The following is a 25,753-nucleotide window of genomic DNA, read 5'->3' as shown; positions in this document are numbered from 1 at the left end:
CAGTGGTTGAACTTTTAACCATGAACCAGGAGGTCACAGTTCTATTCCCAGTCAGATCACATGCTCAAGTTGTGGGTTCAATCCCCAGTAGAGGGGTGTATAGGAGGCAGCCAATTGATGATTCTCTGTCACCATTGATGTTTCTCTCTCTCTCTCTCTCAAATCAATAAAACATATTTTTAAAAAGAAAAAGACTACAGAAGTTGGAGGTTCAAAAGATCGAGGCATGGCACAAGCCTATAAATCTGACCAGGTCTCACTCTCCTCCTCTAGCTTGAGTTTCATGACCAGATCCAGCCCTTAAGCACCATGACCTGCCCTCATACAGATTCAGACACCAACCAATGTGTACCATCAGCACTATCGCTTCAAAGTCACAGTCAGAAATCAGAAGTTGGAAGAGATTTCCTAAACCTTGAGCTACCTCCCCATATCTTTTCTCCATCCCTATATTTCACCTATTGCTATGAAGGGTCCTCGTTATCCTACTCGCCTACACACAAAAGATAAGAAACTGAAAAGGAGGTCCTCAGTCAGTGGTGCTAAAAGTATGAGTCGTTGCAAAATTGCAGGTGAAACTATTTTGTTTTGTAATTTCCATTTCTCAGGGCCTTAAAGAAAAAACAACAACACAGTTTTGGCAATGACTTGGACACTAACTCTGTTATTTGCATTCACGTGTCATTTAAAAGAAGGTGTAATTGTATGAGTAACCGGTGCTTTCACTGCCGAATCTTGTCTAGCTCCTCAGTTCTCTGCCTGAACTAGCCAGAACAATTTCTCACACCTGAAGCCTATCCAAATCTAAGAAATTGTTAGGACATACCAAATTAACACAATTTGATGGAATAGCTGACTACTCTGGCTGCAAATCCACCTACCATCAGAACTACTATCCAGGTTAAATCAAGTTTTAGAAGGGGGGGAAAAATACACTCAAACTAACTGTGACACGGGAAACTAGTAAAAATAAAATGTTATGTTAAATAATGTTAAATAACTTACTTATTTAAATGTTATGTTCAAAAAGTAATATATTTAGTGTAAATCTTGCCTAAACTTCCAAGAGGATTGGCCTGTGCTGGATTAGACCTAGCATCCCAAGAAGCTTTGATTTGTTTTGGATGACCACATTTTTTTTTCCTAATCCTCCTCACCTGAGGATATTTATTTTTTCCATTAATTTTCTAGAGAGTGTGGAAGGGGGCAAGCGGGGAGAGAGAAAAACATTGATGTGAGAGAGACAAAGCGATTGGTTGCCTCCACCGCCAGGGATGGAACCTGCAACCCAGGTAGGACAAGGGCCAGGGATCCAACCTGCAACCAGATAGGCGCCCTTGATCAGGAATGCAACCTGCGACCCTTTGGTACTTGGGCAGATGCTCTATCCACAGAGAACACCGGCCAGGCTGACGACCAACTTTTAGCTGGTTATCAGTGGTTTCCCCAACTCTGGACGCTGCTGAAGTCAGAGTAGGTGACCTAGGGAGCCGCGGGTGGAGCCTTCAGCACAAGTCCTCCCCGGTGCCAGCTGGGAGGCCCAGGGGCGCTGTCCTCCCCGGCAGCCTGGGAGGCTGGGCTCTGCGCTCCCAGATGTTGAACTGGCGGGCGCAGCCCGTGGGAACTCGGGCTTTCATTCCCACCCTCCCGGGGGCACCCATGAGCGCCAGTCCCCACCGGGGCGCCGGGAGGCCTCGATGCCCTCTGGGACACAGAGGCCCGCCGGAGTCGTCCACCACCCCCACCCGTCCACCACCCCCCACTCGCAGCCCCGCCACCCGCAGCCCCAGATGCGGTGTCCGGAGTCCCGGACAGTTCTCCACCGCCAACCCAGCCCAAGAACACCTTTTTCTTGCCAGGACCCGCTTCTCTCTCGCTCTAGCTTCCCATTCCGTTCGAAATGCCTCCCTCGGGTTCCTGGGGAGACTTGCCCACCGCGGAGAAGCCCCCCTCCCCATCCAGAAGGGCTGTCCGTGGCACACGGAGCACCCTCCAACCCCGGGCACCCGCTCGCTCCGAGCCAGAAGCCGGTGCCAAGCTGTTTGGCCGCGGGTGACAGCGTCCCCGCAGCCGCCACCTCCCGCTCGGAGTCGGAGGAGTTACTTCTGGCCTCCAGGCGGCTGGGCAGCCCCGCCGGCCGCGGACCCGTCCCGCGGGACCCTCCCCGGAGCGCCGGCCCTTTACCTGCGCGCCCGCCGCGGCGGGGGCTCCGGGCGCAGCGCGGGGCGCGGGGCCCCGGGTGGGCCGGGCGGGCGGTGGTGCGGTGCGGACCTCGGCCGCCGCTGTCCCCTGTGGCTCGGAGCCTGCCGGGCGCTATTTATCCGGGGGCCCGGCCCCGGGCCCGGCCCCGGCCCCCGCCGGAGTATTGGGCAATCCGCGCCGCTGCGCGCTGCCGCCGCGGGAGCCGCCGCCCTCTGCCCCCGGAGCTCCGCGGCGGCGGCCGCCGCATGGAGGAAGGGAGCCGGCCCCCGCCTCCGGCTCCACCTTCTCTCTCTCCTCCTCCCGGGGAAGTTCTGCCCCGCTCCGCACACACACACCCCTCGCTGCTTTGCGGGGCACCTTGGCCAGTCTGAACCGGTTGCCGGGGGAAGGAGGAGGAGGAGGAGGCGGAGAAGATGGAGGCGGAAAAGCGGGCGGTGGGGGCGCTGCTCCTGCTCCCGCGGCCCGGAGCGCTGTGGGGCTGAGCCGGCCGGGCGGAGAGAGGGCACTGCCAGGGCCCCGGGCCGGGCCGGGAGCCACCGAGGCGGCAGAGCTTGGCACCGGCGGCCGGGCGCCCTCTCCTCCGCGCACACGGGAGCGCGCCCCGGGTCGCCGCGCCCCCGCCGCCGCGCTTGTGCCCACGCCGGCCCTCCCCGGACCCATGGGGGGATCCCGGGTCTGGAGATGAATTCGAGTCGCCCCAGGTCTCTCCCAGGCTCCTGAGGCCGCCGGCCGCCCTTCTGGGCAGGAGCTGTCTACTCCGCTGGCCGTGATCCCGGAGACCCGGGCACCAGGATTCTGGAGTCGGTGCTCCTGAGCAATGGGTTTGCCAAGTGCCGTCCTTTGTGACAGCTCCGCGGGGCACACAGCTAAGGGGTGTCCTGCAGGTGAACTGAGCTGACAGCGCACTCCCACCTGTGGCCGAAGGTAAGGGGCCAGGCGCTGCTGTGTGCTGTCTCCCCGCAGAGAGTCCCTGCAAGGGACTGGGCGTAGTCCACAGGTACCAGGCGCTCACCTGGTGTGGGAACCACTACACTAGGCACCTTTTGGTTTCGTGTGTGTGTGTGTGTGTGTGTACACGTATTTCTGGGAATGGGCACCATACTTTCTTCTAGCTTTTCAAAGGCGCCTGGGGCCATCCAGTACCGGGATGAGAATTTCCTTATACACTGAAGGCTCTGGTTTTGACTTCAAGACCCTACACTTTGCAAAGGGTCTATTTCTGAAGTCCAGATTAAGCTGCCTACCTTCCCAAGCTTCGGTTTTCTCATCTCTCCTGTGAGATGAGAATTAAAAACAAACAAACAAACAAAAACAAACAAACAAAAAAACAAAAACTCTGTGGACCCTGACGACCCTGACCACGCATGTCAAGTTTTCTTACAGCTATGCAAATAGCAGGTCATCACTTAGTCCTACACCATTCCTTCCTACAGGTGATGTCGGAGGGAGAAAGATGAGGGAGGAAATTTAAGTAACAGTAAAACTAAAAGGGATGTCATCCAAGGAATACTCTGGAAAGAAGAAAAAAAAGAAAGAAAAGATGATTCTGTTAACATCAAATATTTATTTCTTAGGAGAAGGAAAACAATACCTTTTCTCGTCATGTTCTATTTTTTAAACACAATGGTTACTCAGTGGTGTGGTAACAGGAGTGTGTTCACTTTGTAATAATGCATTGATCTATACATTGTTAACTTGTGTCCTTTTCTCTATGTGTGTCAATAAAAGATATTTTTAGAAAGTTTTTTCTTTGATTCAAATACCCCATAGTCATCAGAACAAATGTCCTCTTGGTGGTTAGTCAAACCAATCAATGCATACTAATTATATTGGGAGACAAGGAAACCCTGCTTGAAAATATGTGAGTTCACCAGTTAGTTTCTGAAGTGGCTGTGTACCTGTTCTCATCTCCACCAGATTTTCACAGGTTTCTTTTAAAGAGTATGTGGCCAGCACTCCGTGTCTGGTGGGGCCCGTCCACACCCATCAACTAAGAACTGAAAATGAGCTTACCCTTACACACAGCATGGGCCAACCTTAGCATAAGACTAGATCCTGGAGGTCAAAAACTCAAATGCCTGGGGGTCCAGACTCAATGTGATGAATGCAATGGGCAGAGGGGAGCCTGGAGAACTTTGGGAGAGCATGGAGGCAGGCTCTGGGGCCATTGGCTGCTTGGCTTTGGGAATTGCTGCCAGGCTGGAATGTGACAATTGCCCCCTCCCCCCCGTGAAGGTTCAATGTTCAGTCACACCCCAGCGGAGCACGCAGACATGCAAGAGAACGCAGTGATCGAACCCAACCCTGATGCTTTACCTATGAATGGAATTTGACCCAGAGAAGCTAGGGATGTGCTCCTAATCACAGCCCCAGGGTGGAGAGGGGGTGGGGAGCAGGCTGGCAGAGACAAGACTAAAACCGTTTCAGAGTTTTTACCCCCAGTGACACCAGGATGCAAGAGCTGCTTATGAGGTGAGGGGCAGATAAGTTCAATATTGCTGGCTTTATATCTCTGGGCAGCCGCTGCCCTTTGGGTCTCTCTTGAGGCTGGATGTCGATGTACTTTCAATAGGATGAAGTGAGAAAAAAAGGCTGGCCATTTAAATGACCTGGGTTTACTAGTAAATGAACCTCCCTTGGGAAGAAAGAAGCCAGAGGGAAAGCATTTAAAGAAAAAAAAAACAAAAACAAAAACGAAGGAGTATGTTCTTTACCTTGTATCATTATGATGGAGCATTTACTGGTATTAAGAAGTTTGTGATGGGTGAAACAGTTTAAGGTCTCTCCTTCTTAGACCATTTATTGCCCCAATCTTTCAGTGAATAAGATGAAGAAATAAAGCTGAAATTGCTCTGCATCCTTATGGCAGCAGAAACTGAAGGCAGAGGAAGGCATGGCTTGGTCAGGTGAGGGTGGGACGTTTGCACAGCACCTGAGTGGCTGGCCCAGCACCTGCCTGTCTGGCCAGACTTTCCTTCCTGGATTAATATGCCAGGGCAGATTTCTTCCCTTTTTTACCCATTGTTCTTCCCCTGTTTATGAGTAACAGCATAGCTGTATATGCACTATACTTTGAAATAAAAATAAGTAAAGAAAATCTAATTTAGAGTTTTTATGATGGTTAGCTCAGAGAGAGATCTAAAACCACCCTACTAGTATTAATTCCATTTCGTTCATTTGCACTCGAACAGATAAAAGATCAGAAAAAAATAGAAGTGGATAAAACTTTCCTTCTGATGTTTGTAGTTCTTATTGCAAGGACCAATTCTCAAGTGTTAAAAATGTCCTTTGTTGTTATTACATACCATGTATATTTTACTTGCAATTCTCTAGAATATTGTTTCATCCTTTCTTACCTTGACTTTCATCATAGTCTTTGGCTCAAGTGATTTTAATTTGGGGAGAAGAAGGGGAGAGGGATAAATGCTAGTCTTTGTGTGCCTGGTGGTTGCTAAGAGCCATGCTATTTCATTGATCCCTCAGAGCAATCTTATTGGTTAAATATTGCTGCCTCCATTTACAGATGAAGAAACTAGAGTTCAGAGACAATAAGCTGTTTGCTGAGACACTCAATCGACAAGTCATGGAGAAGGATTCAGGCCCTTCTGAAGGTCTGGCTGTGTCCTTCCCACTCTACCTTAGAAAAATGGTTCAAGGCTGGTAAGAGTTCACACTGAGAGGACTGGCCTTTCACATGTAATAATCCATCTAAGGCTCACAATAAACCCACAAAGTAAGTGCTGTTACTATCATTGACATTTTTCCAAAGATGAAAATGAACTGAAGAGAAGTTGAATAATTTGCCCCCCATTACACAGTTAATGAGGAATAGGCTGGGGTTCAAATTCAGGCATTCAAGCTACAGAGAATCATGCTCTAAAACACCACTCTATTTCCCATGAAAGTAGAGACAATCTTAGAACCAGAATAAACCTTGGAGATTAGCAGGTGCAACCTCACACTCAATGTAGCATTTGACCTACTAATTTTTCAGATGAAAAACAGAAGTTTCAAAGGCTGAATGATAAGAGGCAAAGGGAATAGGGTATTAAAGCACACAGCCCTGAAGGCAAGTCTGCCTATCATCTCTGTGCCCCTTTCCTCATCTATAAAAATGGAAGAGAATAATATCTATCTCCTATCGTGTTTATGAAAATTCAGGGACTTAAACTGGATAAAATAGCCTAACACACAGTACTCTATGTGTGCTTACTTTCATGTATATACTAAAGAATCCCAATCAGGATTCTGATCCTCCCTCTCCAATAATTGGAAAAGAAAAATTCTACCCACTGATAAGTTTACAATGACTATGAATGGTTGTCCTTTACAACATTCTTTCAGAATGTATTGTCAAAAGCTGCATCTGAGTCCTTGAAATTCATTCAAGAAGAGTTTCTGTTATGACAGGCAGGTATGATAACTGTTCCTGGAAATCAACAAAGTCTGAAAATTAGCCTTTTAACCAGGAAGACTTGAGTCTTATTCCTCAGGTGTCAACTTGAGTTCACCTTCTGTCAACAATGGTCTTAATGAACTGAAGAGTTGGATTCTGAATTAGATGTAATTCTTGGACAGGCGATTGGTTCAACTTTTCTTTGGCTGGTCCAGATTATTTTGTATGGCCCAAATAGCATATTTCATAAGGAGAAGTATGCAGCTAATGAATAACACGAGCCAAAACTCATCTTCAATGGCTCTGCTTATGGGAAAGGAACTATAAGAATCATTTGTACTACACAGCACTCCTCCAACCACACAATAAGGTGAACCTCCTATAGTAGACAACAATGAGGAAATTATCCAGCACCTGGAACGTGCCTGGTTAGAGTAGGTATCCAATGAATGAATACTAATTGAATAAACTTAACCACCTTCACTGAAAAAGTATCTCCTGTTAACTTGGATTTTTATTATCTGCCGTAAGGTACTTGAAGGAAATGTGAGGAATTTCTTATGTGATTAACTTTTTGACATGAAACCGAGTAATAAGGAAATTTTCTTCTAGCTAGCATGGAGATTTAAAGAAAATAGTTTTAAAAGAGATTTAAAACTCAAATCAAATTAATGTTTTTTATCTTTAGCCTTTATTTCATCATCTACCTACTTGACATTTGAAATCCTGAGGATTATCACGGTGTATATACACAAGATAACTGAAAATAAATGCCATCACACAAAAATGTGTACAGGAAATGTATGTGTTCATAGCAGCATTATTCATAATCGCTAAAAAGTGAAAACAATCCAAATGTCTGTCAACTGAAGAATGGATAATAAAATATGGCATATCCATACAATGGAATATTATTTGGCCATAAAGAACCTACATACAAAAGACTATATATTGCATGATTGTACTTATATAGTATAGAATAGGCAGATCTAGAGAGACTGAAAGTAGATTAGGAGTTGCCTAAAGCTGGCAGGGATGAAGGCTTTGAAGGAGGGTAAGTTGGGGGAAATGGGATCAACTCCTCATGGGCACTAATGAATATGGGTTTTGTCTTTGGGTTGTTGAAATGTTCTAAAATTGGTTGTTGTAGTGACTGCATAACTCTGTAAATATTCTAAAAGTAATTGAGTCATACAGTTTAAAGAGGTGAATTGTAGAGTATATGAATTATATCTCAATAAAGCTGTTATAAAAAAAAACTACAGCAGATATCATTTTGCTTTGCTTATGGTTTTGTTGTTGTTTTTTAATATATTTTATTATTGATTTTTTACAGAGAGGAAGAGAGAGGGGTAGAGAGTTGGAAACATCGATGAGAGAATCATCGATCAGCTGCCTCTTGCACACCCCCCACTGGAGATGTGTCCACAACCAAAGTACATGCCCTTGACCGGAATCGAACCTGGGACCTTTCAGTCCGCAGGCCGACGCTCTATCCACTGAGCCAAACCGGTTTCAGCTGCTTATGGTTTTTAAAAAACTGTTCTAAAGACTCAGCTTTTTAATTGAACTAGTAGGGTGATGGAACTGCCAAACATTGTGACCTGCCTGGAATAATTCTGAGAAAATCGCAATCCAGAGAGAAGGTATATTGTTCAACGTAAGTTGTGATGTGTGTCTGTACAAAGGACATAGAACACCAGAGATCCTCATGTTCTTTTCGTATTCTGCCACGACAAAGTTTCCCTACCACCTAGGTACTGGGACAAATATCAGAGAAGTTGCACAGAAACTGACTTGTATCAATCCTGAAAAATGAACTCCCATGTTTATTAAGCTGTAGTCACACTGGACTTCCCAATGTTTTGCAATAGCAGGGCCTTTGCACCTGCTATTCTTTACATCTGAAGTCCTTGTTCTTCTCCCAGGTCTTCACCTCACTGGCTCCTCATCAATCAAGCCTCTGTTCCAATGTCATCTCAGGCAAGGTTGTTTAGATGCTCCTAGCTAAAACACTCTTCCTGACAGAAACCCTTCTCTCATTGCTCTGTTTCATTTTTGTCAAGGCACCTAGCACTATCTGAAATTTTTATGTGTTTATCAGTTTGTTGTCTACCTTCCCCGTCAGAAAGCAAGTTCCATGTGGACAAGAACCACAGTATTTCCCTAGGCCTACAACACTATCAGATAGGCAGTGAGTACTTGATAATATTTATGGAGCAAATTATCTGCATGGTACAAGTCATAATATACTTCATAACCAATATCTAAAAGGTCAGCATCTGTACCTGGAGATAACACCTTGTATAGGAGTCTACGGACATTGACCCTCCAAGAATAGTCTTCAGCCAACTCCTGGTGGAAAGGACACATGGCTCAGACTGGAAACCCAGTTGGCCACCAAGGACTTCTTATGCTCTTGCTCTAATCTTCCCTCACCAAGGTCCTAAGTCAGATGGCAGAGTGAGCTCAGGGCCCTTTCCTGTGGGTTTATAAATAAGTCTGGGCTCATTACTGATCCCAGAATGGCCTACATGGCAACTTGCCCTCAGCCTGCTCAGTTAGTAGGCCTGCTCCCAGTAAGGTCAGCAAATAACAGTCATGTAGAGAGCAACCCAGAACAGTAACCTGGCCTGCAGGTCACACAAACACCACACAGTTAAGATCCTCTCTCAAACCATGACCCCAGGTTCTACCGAAGCAGTTCTTCTCTGTCATGTCCCAGAGCTAGGTTTCAGTTTATTCACGAATGCCTGAGTGTAGGATTAAGATGCTTCATTGCAGTGCAGACTCCTTGCCTTCCAAATGAGGAGCCAGTGGTAATTAACTTCTGTGGCTTTATACAAGGCAGAGTAGCGGAATGGTCAAGAACAAGGTTCTAGAAGCAGATGGTTTTCAGTGGAGGGTCTTAGTTCTCTCACTTCCTGTGTCACCACAGTCAGGGTGTCCTGTGTGAACTTGAGCATTTTATTCAATTCCTCTGAGCTTGCACCTCTACATGGGCTACTCTATCCATGACTAAGTTACATAATCTATGCAAAACACTTAGCACAGTGCACGCCAATGAGATATTACCTTTAAAAATAAGAATTCTAGAAGGCACTTTTTGACCTCTCAAATTCAGAATCTCTTTAAGGGATCACAGAGCTGGGAAGATTTGCAAGACTACTTGAGTGGATACCAGGACCTTAATTATGAAATTAATAGAATGTAGATCCCTGAACCCAGGCATGACTAGATATACATAGCTATTCATGGGAAGTTAAGAAACATCACCCAGTTCAGTTGCCTCATTGGTGATAAGAGGGCATGTGGACATTAAGCTCTATGCAACTCCACCAAAAGCCACCCAGTGAAAAAGGTGTTACCTAACCCAGGCTGCATAAATTGTGTTGCCATTTATAAAAACAATCCATTTCCAATTCTATTAAAGGTAGTCACAGGTCCCTCACCTCATGGAGTTACTTCTGTCTTCTCAATATTTGTAACACAGCTTAGATTTGCATTAACTCCTTTCTGTTGTACATTTACATGTAAGTTTAGTTCAGTCCATTTCATATTCACAGTATTTGAGTGTGATATGCAAAGCGAGTGTTATTAATGCTGTCTTAGTTTTTTTTCTTGGTTTTACTTTGTTCTAGCGTAGCAGGAGTATGAGACCCAGAGAGGTTAAGCAACTTGCCCAGGGGTCACATAGCTGCTCAGTAGCCAGTTGGAACACTTAATCACGTGAACTTCCCTCCACAACAGTGCTCCTCAGACTGCAGCATGCATGTGAATCACTGGGGATCTGATTACAATGCATTTCTGAATTCAGTGTGTCTGGGGGAAACTAGGATTCTGCATATCTAACCAGCTCCCAGGAATTGCTGTTACTGGTAGAATATCCTTCTCCATACCCTCATAACACCCCAAGCATGTCCCTCCTGATACTTCCCCAAATGCAGTTGCATCATTTGGGTAGTCATTCATTTCCCCCCAACTAGATTGTGAACTCGACAAGAGCAGGAACTATGGTTTGTTCACTATTTTGACCTGACTGTCCAGTACCAGGCCTTGCAAAAAGGAACTGAACGAATATTTTTTTTTGAGGAATGAAGGAAAAGCAACCTATTTTCAATGACAAAGCCACAACACTTGAATATTAAGACTCTTATTGCTTATTGAAAAAAAAAATTATCAAGCATCATTTGTTGTTTTAAGTCATATTATAATACCATTGCCAGGTCCCCAAATAACATAACCAGAAGAAGCTTTGCAGAGTCATCCAATTTAGACCTAGGTGCCTCACAGAACTAAGCCAGGGTCCAGTGCAATAGAATCACACATAAGGGCCAATAGAAGGGGTGACTGTGAGGCCATGATAAGGGTAAGAGGGAAGTGTAGAGCAAGCAGGGTGATTGAGGTTCGATAACACTCTGCACACAGCACAAAGGGAGCCACCTCACCTCTGCTTCCACCCAAGGTTGTTGACAACATCAATCCCCCATGGGTTGCAGGTTTTCCAAATGCCAAGAGCTGTGCTAAGCACGCTACACAGATCATCTCATTTTTCCTCGCTACACACATGTGACATAGGCTCTTGTTTCATAGGTATGGAAGCAGAGACATAGGGCTATTCAACTGTAAGAGAAGAAGCCAAGATTTGGACCCAGGCAGTATGGCTTCAAAGTCAAGGCTTCTAAACCACATTGCCTGCAAGCACACAGGAAAAAGAAGCAATTGCTTGAAGATGGGAGTGACTTTACTCCCTTGTCAGTAGCCTGATAAAAGGCTCCAACAAATCCCAAATAGAGGGAATTGGGGAGCAATCCATCACATCAACAGGGGGTGACCTATTTATTCAAAAGGGAAGGTCCAACAATAAAGTGTAGAAAAAGCGGGACTTTCTGTCACAACAAATGCTCAAATAGTTTGACTCTTTTTGGCTTAAGGTTAACTATCCAACCCCATGGAAAGGTTCAGTAAGAGTCTGTTAAGTAATGAGTCTCAAAGGTCCCAGCTTCCTTTCACACTTCATTAAGTCTCTTATGAAACCTTGCATTAATGATTGGGCAAAATCTGAGGAGATCATCATCACATGGAAGAAAACAGAATTGTGTGGAGTATGAGCATCCAATATAGAAAGACAAAAAGTCAAAAGAACAGAGTGTTTTTCAGAAGCTTAAAAAGCAGATGTTCAACAGTTACATATTAACACTGTCAGAAAAGAAGGAATAATAATAATTAAAAAAAAAAAAAACCAGGGGAGGAGAATGCATTGTCCAATTGGGTATGAGAAAAGGGTAAAGAATGTTGCTTATTATAAAATACTAGAGGCCCAATGCATGAAATTTATGCAAGAGTAGGCCTTCCTTCCCCCGGCTGCCAGCACCGGCTTCTCTGGCACCTGGGACCCAGGCTTCCCTTAAAGTCCCTGCTTCACCGGAAGGACATCTGGTCTAATTAGCACTTTACACTTTCATTATTATAGATTTTAAAATGTGGAATAAAATGAAATAGTAACAATACAGTCGTCCCCCCTTATCTGTGGTTTCTCTTTCTGCTGTTTCAATTATAAGGGGTCTACCTCCCATGGTCCAAAATTATTAAATTGAAAATTGCAGAAGAAATTCACAAGTTTTAAATTGCACACTGACTGGACAGTGTGATGAATTCTCAAGTGGTCCTACACCGGGCGTGAAGCATCCTTTGTCCAACATATCCACGCTATGTACACTCCCTGCCTATTGGTCACTAGTAAGCATCTCAGGTACCAGCCTGACTGTTGGAGTATCGCAGTACTAGTGTTCCAATAACCCTTATTATATTTAATAATGACCCCAAGTGGCAAGGATAGTGATGCTAGCAACATGAATATGCCAAAGAGAAGCTTTTACTTAAAATGCTTCCTTTAAGTGAGGGGTGGGGAATGTCTGGCTTGCTGGCCATATAAGGCCGGAGAAATCATTTGGTCTGGTCCCGCCAAGGCATTAGGGGTGAGTTAATTAACTCTTAGACCAAATATAGCAGGCTTATTTTTTTAATTAACAAAACAATATTTTTCAAGACAGCTCAATTCCTCAACATAAACTTATGGAAACTACTAGAGGCCCAGTGCACGAAAATTCATACACAGGGAGGGTGGTGTGTGTGTGTGTAGAGGGGGATATGGGTGTCTCTCAGCCCAGACTGCACCCTCTCACAATCTGGGAGCCCTTAGGGGATGTCTGACTGACAGCTTAGGCCCACTTCCTGCAGGGAATGGGCCTAAGCTGCAGTCTAGCCTTCCTCTGCTTGAGGCAACCGGGCAGGCCAACCAGGGGACAGCGCCGGCCTGTGAGTGGCCAGCCTCCCCCCCCCACCCCAATCACCCCTGTGCCGCTGCTGGTTGCCACTGCTGGTCGCTGCTGTCCTAACCCTGGTTGCTGCTGACCCATCCCTTCCCTCTGCCCGCTGGCCTGGTGCTGCCTGCTTGCCAGCCCCACCCCCTGCCAACCAGTTGTTTAGTCAATTTGCATATTAGACTTTTTATTATATAGGATAATGACACAGTTTATGAGTCAATTATGAGTCAATGTAGGTTAACTTTTAAGTTGATAATTTTGTATTGCTCTTGAATGATGTTATAAATACCAAATTGCCCTTAGCAGGAAAAAGGTTCCCCACCCCTGCTTTAAGTGAAAGGGTTGGTATAGTACAGTAAGCTATTTTGAAAGAGAGATGGACCACATTTGCATAACTTTTATTGCAGTATATTGTTATAATCATTCTATTGTATTTTATTATTTGGTATTGTGTTAATCTCTTACTGTGCCTTATTTTAAATTAAACTTTATCATCTATATATATAAAAACCTAAGTGACCTAACAACCAAACAACTGGTGGGATGGTTGCTATGACACATACTGACCACCAGGGGGCAGATGCTCAATAAAGAAACTGTCCCCTGGTGGTCAGTGCTCTCCCACAGTGGGAACGCTGCTAAACTGACCAACCTGTCCCAGTGGCCCACCAGTCTGGTGACAGCCACTCACCCCCTCAGTAGTCCTGCAGGTCCAATCTCCATAGAACAGGCCAGGCACCGACAAACCACGCCACTAGCATGATCCTGGCAGCACCACCTGCCTCTTGGAAGTTGGCCTCAGGCACTGTGGCTGCTTCCCCTCCCTAGATGCTCTGCAAGAAAGAAACAATATAAAAGCGATTGCCAGGTGGTTTTCCACTACCTGTGCAAATGTCAGAGAGATGGATCTGGATTTAGGGCCGACAAGGGTGTCCCACCACCTGCTGGAAGGGCCGATGGCATCCTGACCCCGCCCCCCTACTCCCCTCTAGACCCCTCCCATGCACAAATTTGTGCACCAGGCTTCTAGTAGGTATATATGTGTGGTAGACAGACAGACTTGGGCAGAGCAAGGATGTGCCAGTTACAGAAGGTCACCAGGATGGAAAGCCCCAGGTACCTAGCAAAGGACAGTAGTAGGGCAGGCCTTCACCCCCAGGGTGGCCTTTCCTCCCCTAGCATATCATTGGTAGGTCATGCAGTTTAGACCTCCTGACCTTTCCTCCCCAAAGATAACTTATATTTCAGCTCCAGGCCCAGAAAGCAGCAAAACCAGACAAGCAACACCAGGCTGACCTCGGGACCAGTTGCATTGGACAATGACCCTCTGTCCTGGCTCCGATCGAACAGTGGGAACCTAGACCCTGAAAGGACACACCTGCAAAGCTGCTGAATATTGTATTCAGATCTTCCCCTGGGACCTCCCCTAAAATCTTCACCTTAAAACCCTTAGGATGAGGACCCAGTGCACTCTCCTTCTTGGGAGCCTATAGGTGCACATCCCTTTCCCACTCCTAATCCCCCCCTCAGGTGAGTCACCATTACCTTCCTCACTTACAAGCTCCAAGGGCCCTTTCTTTTACCTCTGTAATTAGTTTCCTAAGCCCATTTCTTCCACAAATTATTTCTACCTCTGTGATTTTCTAAATAAACGTTCACTTGTAGTTTGAGTCTTGATTCTGAATTCTTTCCTAACCAGAACTCAAGTATTGAGGTTGCTGAGCCCAAGTCCAGTCTGATCCCACCAGTGTGGTGCTGTTTCTGCGGACTACAACATATGTATTAAAAAAACAAAAAACCCCAAAGAATATATAGATCAGTACTATTTGAGGTTTCAGGTATCCACTGAAGGTCTTAGAACATATTCCCACAGGTAAGGGGGAGGGACTAATATACTAAAATACAACCACAGGGTCTTGAATACTAGTAAAATATTATTGTGAAGAAAAAAAAAAGTTGAGCTCTACAGATTGGTTTTTACACTTGTCTTATTATTATTATTTATCTTTGAAGGCCCAAGACCTGGTTCTACTACTTCCTAGTTATGTTCTCAAGCTTGCGTAATTCTTCCAAGATTCAGGTTCTTCATCTATAACATGGAAATAACAAACACTTACCTTCTACAATTACTGTGAGCCTTACATTAAATGACATACTGCCACCTACACACAGATGAAATGTGTTTATAATAAGTAAAACTTATTGGTATATCCTATGAAAAGATTCTTGTATATTAAACTCTGTGTGTTAAAAATAGAACCATATAAAATGTCACATAGGTATGCAGCCTTAAAAAAACCAACTTCATTCATAATTATACCCACAAATTTTTAGTCAATTTGCCACATAACAATCGTGTTAAAAATCAGAAAGTCTTATGATTCAGTAGTATAGATTTTGGAGGGAAAAATCCCACTTCAATTTATGGGAATGCTTTATAAACCATAAAGTAGTAAACAATACTAAATGTATTTTCATTGTACTATCATTCTCTTGGTTGCTAGAAGAACTGGAGATGTCATCAAGTTAAAATCACTCAACACATTAAACTACAAATTTTTATTCATGGGAATTCAATATGAAATTTACTTATAAAGGGAAGTCAACATTCTAAGAAGTTACAACAACATAAATAATAGACATTAAGTCAACAAAGATAACAAACAAAATTTTTAGAATTGTTCCCATAATTTCATCTTCCAAACTTGTGGGGCTCGTAGTAGAAATTAATATCCAGTTCTTAGACGTCATATCCAGAATGATTCTGCTTCCTAGAGGAAAAAAGAGAGAGGTATCCTGAAATGAACACATTTATAATTCTGATTTAAAAAAAAAAAAACTAAGTCTAATATTTGCACTATAAAGAAATAGTGATGATAAATCATCTTTTACACAAGACTCGACATATTTGTAACCAACCAATGAACTAAATGTTTTACTCCTTAACAAATTAAAATGTTTTTGGCTACATAATTATAGATTTTTCTATATCCTAAATTTGCCTCTCTCAAAGAAACAGCTCAACCACTTTGTAACGTATGTAAATGTCTAATCCCTACAGTATATCTAAAACTAATATTGTATGTCAACTATAATTGAAAAGTAAATATTAAAAAAAAAAAAAAAAGAAAAGAAAAGAAACTAGCCTGGCTGGTGTGGCTCAGTAATTGAGCATGGACCTATGAACCACGAGGTCAGAGTTTGATTCCCAGTCAGGGCATATGCCTGGGTTGCAAGCTAAATCCCCAGTGAGAGATGTGCAAGAGGCAGCCAATCAATGATTCTCATAATTGAAGTTTCCATCTCTCTCTCCTTTGCCTCTCCCCCCTGAAATAAACAAAAATATATTTAATTTTTAAAAAGAAACTAAACAGGATAGTTCGAGGAACTATCAAATATAACTTTTTTTTAATGTTATCAGTATTTATGAAGTCTTATCTGCTAAGTCATTTACATTATTTTACAATGGTATCCATGAAATTGTCATTCTTCCAACCCATAATATAATAGGTATTAAGAGGAGATTAAAAAAAGGCAGGTAAAAATATTTTTTTAATTAAAAAAAATGAAATACACTGGCCAGTGTGGTTCAGTAGTTGGACCATTAAATGAGAACCAAAAGGTCTCGGTTTCAATACCCAAAAGTATGTACCTGGGTTACATGTTCTATCTCTACCACAGGTAGGGTGCACTCAGGGCATGTCTGGGAAGCAGCCTATCAATGTGTCTCTCTCACATATCTCTCCTCTTCGTCGTCGTCCTCCTCCTCCTCCTCTTTCTCCCTCCCTCCCTCCCTTCCACTCTCTTTAGAAAATCAATGGAAAAAATATCCCCAGGTGAGGATTAACAAAATAAAAAATCAAAACAACAAAAGGTCTTTTTCATTATCTTGATTTTTTCCCCCCTCAGGATCCTCTGACTCATATTCTGGTCATTTAATGTGGCATCAATCAATCAATTTCCTCCACGTTTCAGTGTTAATCAAACAGCTTAAAAATAGCTGGAATTTTAAAAAGCATAATAGAATTTGCAAAAGTGTTCATATATAATTGGGTTAGCATACTGTCAGAACATTTTACCAAATGTCAGTCAGGTAGGGAGGTTAAAGTTAGGGTTAGGGTTAACTCCTTTTTCAGGAATGCAAGTTCAAATAAGGAATTTTCAGGTGCATACATCAGAGTTCCTTATAGACACTCAACTTGAAATGAACATTAGGACTCTTAAAAAGTGGCAAGATTGGGTTAGTGCTATTTTCATTCAAAAATTACCCAGGAATCACTAGCAAAGTAAACACCTTGAATTTCCCTTACATTCACCATTTTGCCTATGCAACAGAAACAAGGGGGGAGAATAACACACAGGCTTGTAAAGTGGCTTTCTCTCCTATAAACTCAGCCTCCAGACCGTTTCCTTTGTTTGAAGGCTACCTTCAATTTCCTTTGTTTGAAGGCTACCTTCAATTTCCTCCAACAACAGTGAGAGAGGGGGGCTCAAGTAGGAAGTGAGGGGAAGACAAATGAACTGGTAAAGACTGAAAAGTAGAATCCATTTCTCACCTGACTCAATCCCAGGTTGTGGCAGATAACACGGCTCTTTGGTTTTCTCTCAGTCTGCTTTTGTTAGAACAAAGTGCATTCAGCACAGGTGGTCTCTTAGCAACCTTGGTTCCTGGGTCAAAGCACAGTAAAAGGTTTTATTGGATAGCTAAGTAGTGTATGAAGCTGAGGGGCAGGGAGCCTGCATAGAGAAACTCTAAAATTACTCTCAGAGAAGTCAGGAAGAAGATGTCAAAGGGTGGACTTTGAAAATATGGCACTTTAATTTCATTTTATCACACAGTTGTGTAGCTAAAAACTGCACCTTTAACAAAAGAGTTAAATTGAATTCTAGGATTTTCCTGGCAGGGCAAACATTCATGACACTTTTGCAAACAATTCTTCTGGAGGAGGGTGGAGAGAATGGGAGAAATTTTGTATAGTGTACATACTTGTAGCTAGTAGATAAATAAATCCTGAAGGCCTAATACATAGCACAACGATTATAGACAAAAAAGCAAAAACAACACTATTATGAACATTAAACCTTCTAAGAGACTTGATTTTAGTTATACGGAACTCCAGGAGAAATGACAATTGCGTGATCCAAGACAGATGTTGGATAATGCTTGTATGACAATCATATTACAATATAAATGTGTCAGATCAGTATCTTGCATACCTTAAATGTACACAATGTTGCATGTTAAATATAACGCAATAAAAAATTCCTAAAATTATTTAAAATATTTTTGCTTCAATATCTACCATGACAACAAACTTCTTTGCCTACGTAACAGAACATAACTCAGGAAACTGTCTGCTATGAATTCTGTAAGTTTTAAGATTTTTATCATTTTTATGAATACATTAGAAAGTGGGGAAGTGAATTTACTACAAAAGACCAGGCTATAAAATTTAGTCACAAATGAAAGATTTTTTTGTCTAATAAAATGACGATTACTAAATGAAATAATAGAAGCGCGGGTTAGAAAATTGGTAAAACATTTAAAGATGATTAAAACCAATAACTATGACCTCCCCCACCCCCAGCACTATCTTAGGCATGTACCCTGAAAAAATGTATGGCTATCCATACCAGGAAACATATCCAAACATTATTTATAATATCTTCACCCCAAATGCTCATTAATAGATAATAGATAGATTCATATAATGGATTTTTTAAAACAATAATGAACATTAAGCTACATCCTCATACAAAAACAGAGTTGCTTTTTAAAAGCATAACAAACTTTTTAAGCCGGGACCGGTTTGGCTCAATGGATAGAGCGTCGGCTTGGGGACTGAGGGGTCCCGGGTTCGATTCCGGTCAGGGGCATGTACCTTGGTTGCGGGCATATCCCCAGTGGGGGGTGTGCAAGAGGCAGCTGATCGATGACACTCTCTCATCGATGTTTCTCTCTGTCTCTCTCCCTTCCTCTCTGTATAAAATCAATAAAATATATTTAAAAATAAATAAATAAAAGCATAACAAACTTTTTAAAAGCTGGGCCTAAAACAAAATACACAGGTAAGTATAATCACGTAAAGCAGAAAAACAGAATTAAAAGTACATGGTTTCAGAAACAAAGTAAGAGAGAACAAATTGATGGTTTCCAAGGGGAGAGGGACAGGGAGATAGGCAGAAAAGGAGAAGGCGATTTAAAAGTATAAGCTTCCAGTTATAGAACAAGTCATGGGAACATAATGCATAATGAATATAGTCATTCGTATTGCAATCACTATGTATAGCGACAGGTGTTACTAGATTTATTGTGATTACTTTGTAAGGTCTGTAAAGGTTGAAACACTTCTGAAACGAATACAATATTGTATGGGAATTATAATGAAAACTTTTTAAATTAAAAAAAAAAAAAAAGCAGTTTAGTGGTGCATATATAGGTGGCAACAATGTAGTGGCAAATTTGTCCAGAAAAGCAAGGCATTGGCTACCATAAATTCAGGATGGTGATGGAAGGACACAAATTAGTATCATCACACATTCACAAACACACTCAGATTCCACTGTGAGTCAAGTGATGAGGATCTCACTACTTTTATTTATTATACATTAGCTAGAAGCTTAGTAATCAAGTGTTTCTTCTGTGAGATTGCAGGGACATTCTTTTGGGAGAAAGCTGTTTAATAGCAGCATATATTAAGGGAAAATTTTTGTTATTGAATAAAATGTGCACCAAAAATTTAAATAAATTTCAAACAAGTTAAGTATCCTAGAACATATATAGTATGACTATCTCAAGACCACGGTCTTATCTTGAATCATGGTATTTAAAATTCATAGTTAAAATATAATATCACCTCTAATTTCTAATATAAGACATTGTAGGTTGTTTGGGGCCAAATATATTTCATAATTTCATATAATTGCAAATAATTTCCCCTCCCATTTACATGCCTCTGCCTACATTTTTTCTCTCTCTCCTATTTCCAGAATATACTGGGAATTAATTTATTATTTTATAGAACAGTGTACTAAAAATAGAATGAGTACTCTCTTACCTAGTTTTTAAAACTTGTCTTTATTTTTTCTTTTGATTCCATCAAGATTCCAAATAATCTAATTCAAATTGAACTGTTCATTGCTCATTGAATGGTTGGACAGTGGTATCCCACAAAGTAAGTTAGACAAATGGAGGGTAGTAGCAACGTTTGGTCTCTGGGAGTTAAACTCCATTGTAGTCTCTGTTCTTCACCCTGACATCAACTTGTAGGGTCCCGATTAAAACCTTTACAACCACATTTTTATATAAAATAGGGTTTCTCAAATCAATTCTGACTTCTGAAACCATAAGAAGAATGCATTGGGACCCGGCCTGCATGGCTCAGAGGTTAAGCATCTACCTATGAACCAGGAGGTCATGGTTCGATTCCTGGTCAGGGCATATGCCCTGGTTGTAGGCTTGATCCCCAGTGGGGGGCATGCAAGAAGCAGCTGATCAATGATTCTCTCTCATCATTGATATTTCTATCTTTCTCTCCCTCTTCGTTCCTCTATTAAAAAAAAATTATCTATCTATCTATCTATCTATCTATCTATCTATCTATATGTGTGTGTGTGTGTGTGTGTGTGTGTGTGTGTGTGTGTATTTCTTCTTTCAAAGAAGAAGGATGTGTTAGTTAAATGGTTTGATCCCCTGGCAAAAACAAAACAACAATCTCATGTATTATATAAAACTAGAGGCCCGGTGCACAAATTCATGCACAGTGGAGTCTGAGGTTGGAGCCTCGGGCAGTTGGCTGGCCTTTCCTTCCCCCTGATCAGGGTTTCGGGAGCCAATTGGGGGTGGGGTTGGTGGGGGGGAGGGCCCTTGGGAGGGCTCTAGGGTGTATCTGGCCTGTCTTGCTCAGTTCCGATCCCTTGGAATTCCAGCAGCAAGCTAACCTACTGGTCGAAGCTTCTGCCCCCTGGTGGTCACTGCACCTCATAGCAACTGGTCAATTGTCTGCCCCCTGGTGGTCAATGCATATCATAGCAAGTGGTTGAGCAGTCTTAGCATATCATTAACATATTATACTTTGTTGTTGTTGTTTTTTTCTTTTTTTAAAAAAAATATATTTTATTGATTTTTTTTGCAGAGAGGAAGAGAGAGGGATAGAGAATTAGAAACATCGATGAGAGAGAATCATTAACATATTATACTTTGATTGGTTGAACTGACAACTGAACACTTAGCATATTTATTTATTATATAGGATTATTCCTACTAATCATTCCCAATAAGATATCGCCCCTTTCTCAATTTCTCTAACTTCTATTATTCCCCCTATTAAGTGTGGATTCTTGGTCAAGACAAAGAACAGAACATACTTTGTAAAGTCTTTTAAATCAAAAGAAAAACACTTTTCATTGGATTCAAGTTTATAATCTTAAACATGAGTCACATTTCAAAAATATTTCCTTTTTTGACAAAAATGTGCTTATCTTACTTGTTTCCATTAATATCTAATGGTCAAGATAATATTGACAGAAGTTCCCCAGAGACATATGTTAAAAAAAAAAAAATGAGACCTAATTGAAATCTGTCCATTTTTGCTTAACAGCTCCCCTTAGGTATAATAATGACTCTTTGTTGAGGCCCTGTGCCAGGACATGGAGCAGCCAGCCAGGCTACTCAGTATTTCTGTTTGGAGCCTGGATACCACTAACTTCTCCAGGCCCCGGATGCCACCCTCTTTCAACTGCAAGGATTTATTAATGTCTTCCAATAAAAGGTCCCATTTGAAAAGATCTGTATTCCAATGGAAACTGACTGTATGGAAGTGGAAATATCCACATGCAATTATTAATGGCCTCTCTCTTTCTTTGATCCTGGCTCCTTTTTTGCAAAAGTAAACCCCTGGTTGAACAGTGGGATGGACAGTCTTGCAGTTACTCTCTGGGCCTGATGACCCCGGTTTCGCCAGAATATCTTTGCCACAGCTGTTGTTAGATTATTCACGTCGAAACAATCTGCTCTTTGTAAATGGGACATTCTCCAGCCACCACTAGGAGGTTATTCTCTAGCAACCAGGATAGCTGAAAGTACAGTGTTGTTGTTTTTGTGTGTGTGTGTGTGTGTGTTTTTAAAATCTATTTTCTACTAGCTTTTACTACCTGTGATTTCATTCTTGTTTATTAATTAGTTCATTACCGTCCTACTGATCAACTTATAACTGACAAGTTCCTCCCCTTGACTTCCTTAACATTAGCTGGGCAGAGAAATAACAAGAATGCTTTTAGGACATGGTGGTTGAGAGATGGGCCTGGAATTAGATGGAAAGGACTTGACTCAGATCTGCCACTTGCCATGAGACCTTGGCCAAGTTACATTAACTCTTCGTGCCTCGACATGTCTATAAAATGGGGCAATAATAATAGTACTTACTTTGTAGGGTAGTGTGAGAATTAAGTGAGGTAATAGTTGTGCCGAACACATAAACACTTAAGAAGAGATGGTGACTGTTATTATTCATTATCATTTAGCACATTACCTAGTAGATGGTACCCTTTGAATGAGTCATCCTTTTCAGGTACTTTTAGTCACCTAAACTGTCAAACACTTACTTATCCTTTGAAATCCAATGTTATCTCCCCTGTGATCCATCCTAACTTCCTCAGATAGAATGTAAAGGTCACTTGTCTGTAACGTTTTGTAGCTCACGATATTGTACTGTAGTTGTTTGCATGTACCACCCCATAGGTAGTTGCTGTCTTCCTCTTAGAAAGTGGGGAGGACCCATCCTGGACCCCAGTACCTCATAATCACTGCATGGGAGGTAGGAGCTTTCTTGGAAAACTGAAAGTTCATAGTGTTCAAATTATAATTACAGCAAGAAAAACACATATGAGAGTGAGGAAAAAGTAGGTTTACAGTTGTTAATACGCAAAACAGAGTTTATTCTTGTATTGTTATTTATTATTGTATTGTTTGACATTATTATTAGTTATTATTTTGTATCCTTACTTATGATTTATCTCTTAGGTTAGGGGTGTCGAACTCAATCAGAGAAGGGGCCAAAATCTAAAATCCAGCCTAAATCGTGGGCCGAATGGTTTACTGAACAGTCATAAACTGTCATTGTGATGGAAACGCAGCAGAGTGCAGTGATGACAGCACGGTGCAGGCAACATTGCAGGGCCTGGCGGGACGGATTTGGCCCACGGGCCTTGTGTTTGACACATGTGTCTTAGGTAATGATGGCTGGTAATTTAACCTACTTTAGCCCACCCCTGTATATTAAGTCTACTTTTCCCAGCAAATATTTTAAAAACAAAATCCCAACGTTGGGTGTTTTCAACTTGTCTCCATATGGGAAAGGTTTCTTTCCCATAAAAGTTATATTCAATAAAGTATCTTTTAGAAACTTAAGAATCATATGGTAATTATGTCTTGTTGGTGTTTTTACTTCTGTGTGGGTTTTTTTTCTTCTTCTTGTAACTAGGAAACCAAGTCAAGTTGTTGGAAGGCAACAAAAATTTGGCATTGGCCCTTCGGGTTTTAGGATAGGAGTGTCCTGTTGGGATGGCTACTGTTTCTATGGTATAATGGAGATTTGTCCCCTTAAGACTCCTGAAATGGATGCCGTGTGGCAAGGCAGGAGATATGAACTCCTGAAATTTGAGTCATTCAGAACGTAAATGAAAAGTTGGGCCTTTTTAATAATAAATGGATTTTGTTTGTTCTGTAAATTTCTAAAATTTGAGTTCAAGTTGCATTCTCTGAATGAATTAAGCTTCATTTGATTCTCCCAGAGCTGAATTATGTGTAATTCCAGAGAAAGGAAGTGTATTACATATCTGAGAAATTAATTCATCAATCCTATGTGCCTTGTATGAGAGAAAGCTTGAATGAGGATCATAATAAATGGCATGTGGCTTTATACTTAAACGATTGCAGGCATGATTATTGTACCTTGTTTCCTAATTAAAATAGGATTTCAAAGAAATTTTTATCTTCCCTGCTAAAAAAAACAACAACAACAGTGGTGAAGGGTCTGAAATATTACAGTAATGTTGGCACTGGAAAAGACGTGAAATTTTGTAAACTTCTCATGTGACAAATCAGAAGTACAGCAACTTGTCTGAGGTCACAGTTATTTTCCTTCAGAGCTACTCACATAGTTGCCTCAGCAATTTTTCAAATCTTCTGAAAAGTTGGATTCTGTGTTTCATAAGACGTAACAATTTGGAGATAGTCTACCTTCTTCACCTCCCAACTTCTTTGATTCAGGCCAACGTGAGACCAGAGAGTCCAAAATAAAGGTGGTCACATGTGAAAACTAGAAAATTTGGCTGGGCAGACTCACAAAGCACAGAACTTGACAAAGTGGACTTCGACTGAAAACAACTTGGGCTTTGTCACACATGGTCGGTGGAGTGGAAAGCGAGCGAAGGTCTTGGGGCCAGATGGAACTGGTTTTAGATCCTGGTTCTGGCTGGTATTAGCTCTGTAGCCTTGGACCAGGCATTTATCCCCACCAGCTACCCCATCTGGAGAACAGAGATAATACCTGTCTTGCAGACGGCTGAAAGGATTTTATTCATAACTATAGTTATAACTACTTTGACTCTAATCTCATTAAACCTTGTGAGGTGAGTTACTAACACTCCTATTTCCAGAGATATTAGGTAACAAGATCACGCACCAGGGATAACCAGGGATTTGAATGGCTCCAAAGCCTTTAGCCACTGCAGTATCTCAGAACTGGGGAAAAGGTAAGACAAGAGCCCAGCATGCCTGGCACTGGATAAAATAGCGGTTGGTACGATGAAGCAGCAGAATCAGAAAGATGGCAGCTCTAGTACAGTTCAGAGAGGTGAGTGATCAGATGGACAAGAGGAAAACCTGGTGCTCCAGACAAACAGGGGGCCCCACACCTGGGTGGAACTCCTCTATGTCTTTTCTTTTCAACTGCACCCCTCATGCCTTCTTCCTATGCCAACACCTATCCAGGCTGTGCCTTTCTGAGCCATCCACGACCATGTCGTCAATGTTTTAAGCAACTATTTTAATCCTAAAATGAACTATTTTTCTACACATGGACAAACACCTCCTCTTAATCATCCACTACCAGGACTCCCAATGGCTGAGATTTCCCAAGACCACATTCCTGACCCAACAGGAGATTGGACATTGCCCCTAAGAAGACATAAATTATTCAACTATAGGCACTTAACATTAAGAAATATTCTAGAACCGAAAGAATAAAAATGTTTTCAAACTTCTCCCTGCCAAGTTTCTCTACCCTCTCCATGAATGAGAGCTATAGTGGACTCTTGCAAGGCCAGTGAGCAACCCAGGCCCCTGTGCCTTCAGGCTTCAGCAGGAAACCCCAACACATCAGTGCCACCCAGGCCCCATCCCCTGTGGAATGAGAAGTGGGGTGAGGATGTTTTGTTTTTCATCATCAGGATTCATACATCCAAATAAGTGTCATCATAGGTTTGGAGTTGGTGAGTGGAGGAGAGGAGAGAATTTCTGGACCTTTTGAGTTCTAAAGAGCATTTGCCAAAATCTCCTAAGCTATCTTCTTAGCCGGCAACACACACTCCTCCGCATAAAATCATGGGTAGTGATTTTTTATGCCTGGAGGTTCAGGTGTGATAGCCGACGTTAGCTAAATGTTAGTTGGAGTCAAATTTAGCTGAGAGGACAGATGACTAGATTGGAGAACACAGTTTCCAGTTAAATGGAAGCCTGTGACTTCTGTTTAGGTAGAGTTATTTTTCTAGCATGTAGCAGAGAACTCAAAACAAAATAGGTGTTCAATTTAAAACAATGTGGGGTGGG

General features: G+C 42.2%; 1 protein-coding gene across 1 annotated transcript in view; it reads right to left on the bottom strand.

Moving 5' to 3' along the window:
* Nucleotides 1–15,468: 15,468 nt before the first annotated feature.
* Nucleotides 15,469–25,753, bottom strand: part of CCDC6 (coiled-coil domain containing 6) — a 126,891-nt gene continuing 116,606 nt past the window's right edge. The window contains exons 9-10 of the transcript XR_006741676.1: nucleotides 17,481–17,592; nucleotides 15,469–15,695 (exon numbers count right to left, since the gene is read on the bottom strand). The gene's annotated coding sequence lies outside the window, so the exon portion shown is untranslated. The remainder of the gene's footprint in view (nucleotides 15,696–17,480; nucleotides 17,593–25,753) is intronic.

The sequence above is a fragment of the Pipistrellus kuhlii genome, unplaced genomic scaffold (assembly GCF_014108245.1).
Source record: "Pipistrellus kuhlii isolate mPipKuh1 unplaced genomic scaffold, mPipKuh1.p scaffold_m20_p_15, whole genome shotgun sequence".
Taxonomy (NCBI): domain Eukaryota; kingdom Metazoa; phylum Chordata; class Mammalia; order Chiroptera; family Vespertilionidae; genus Pipistrellus; species Pipistrellus kuhlii.
The sequence above is the reverse complement of the archived record's forward strand: the minus strand, read 5'-3'. Positions and strand labels throughout refer to the sequence as shown.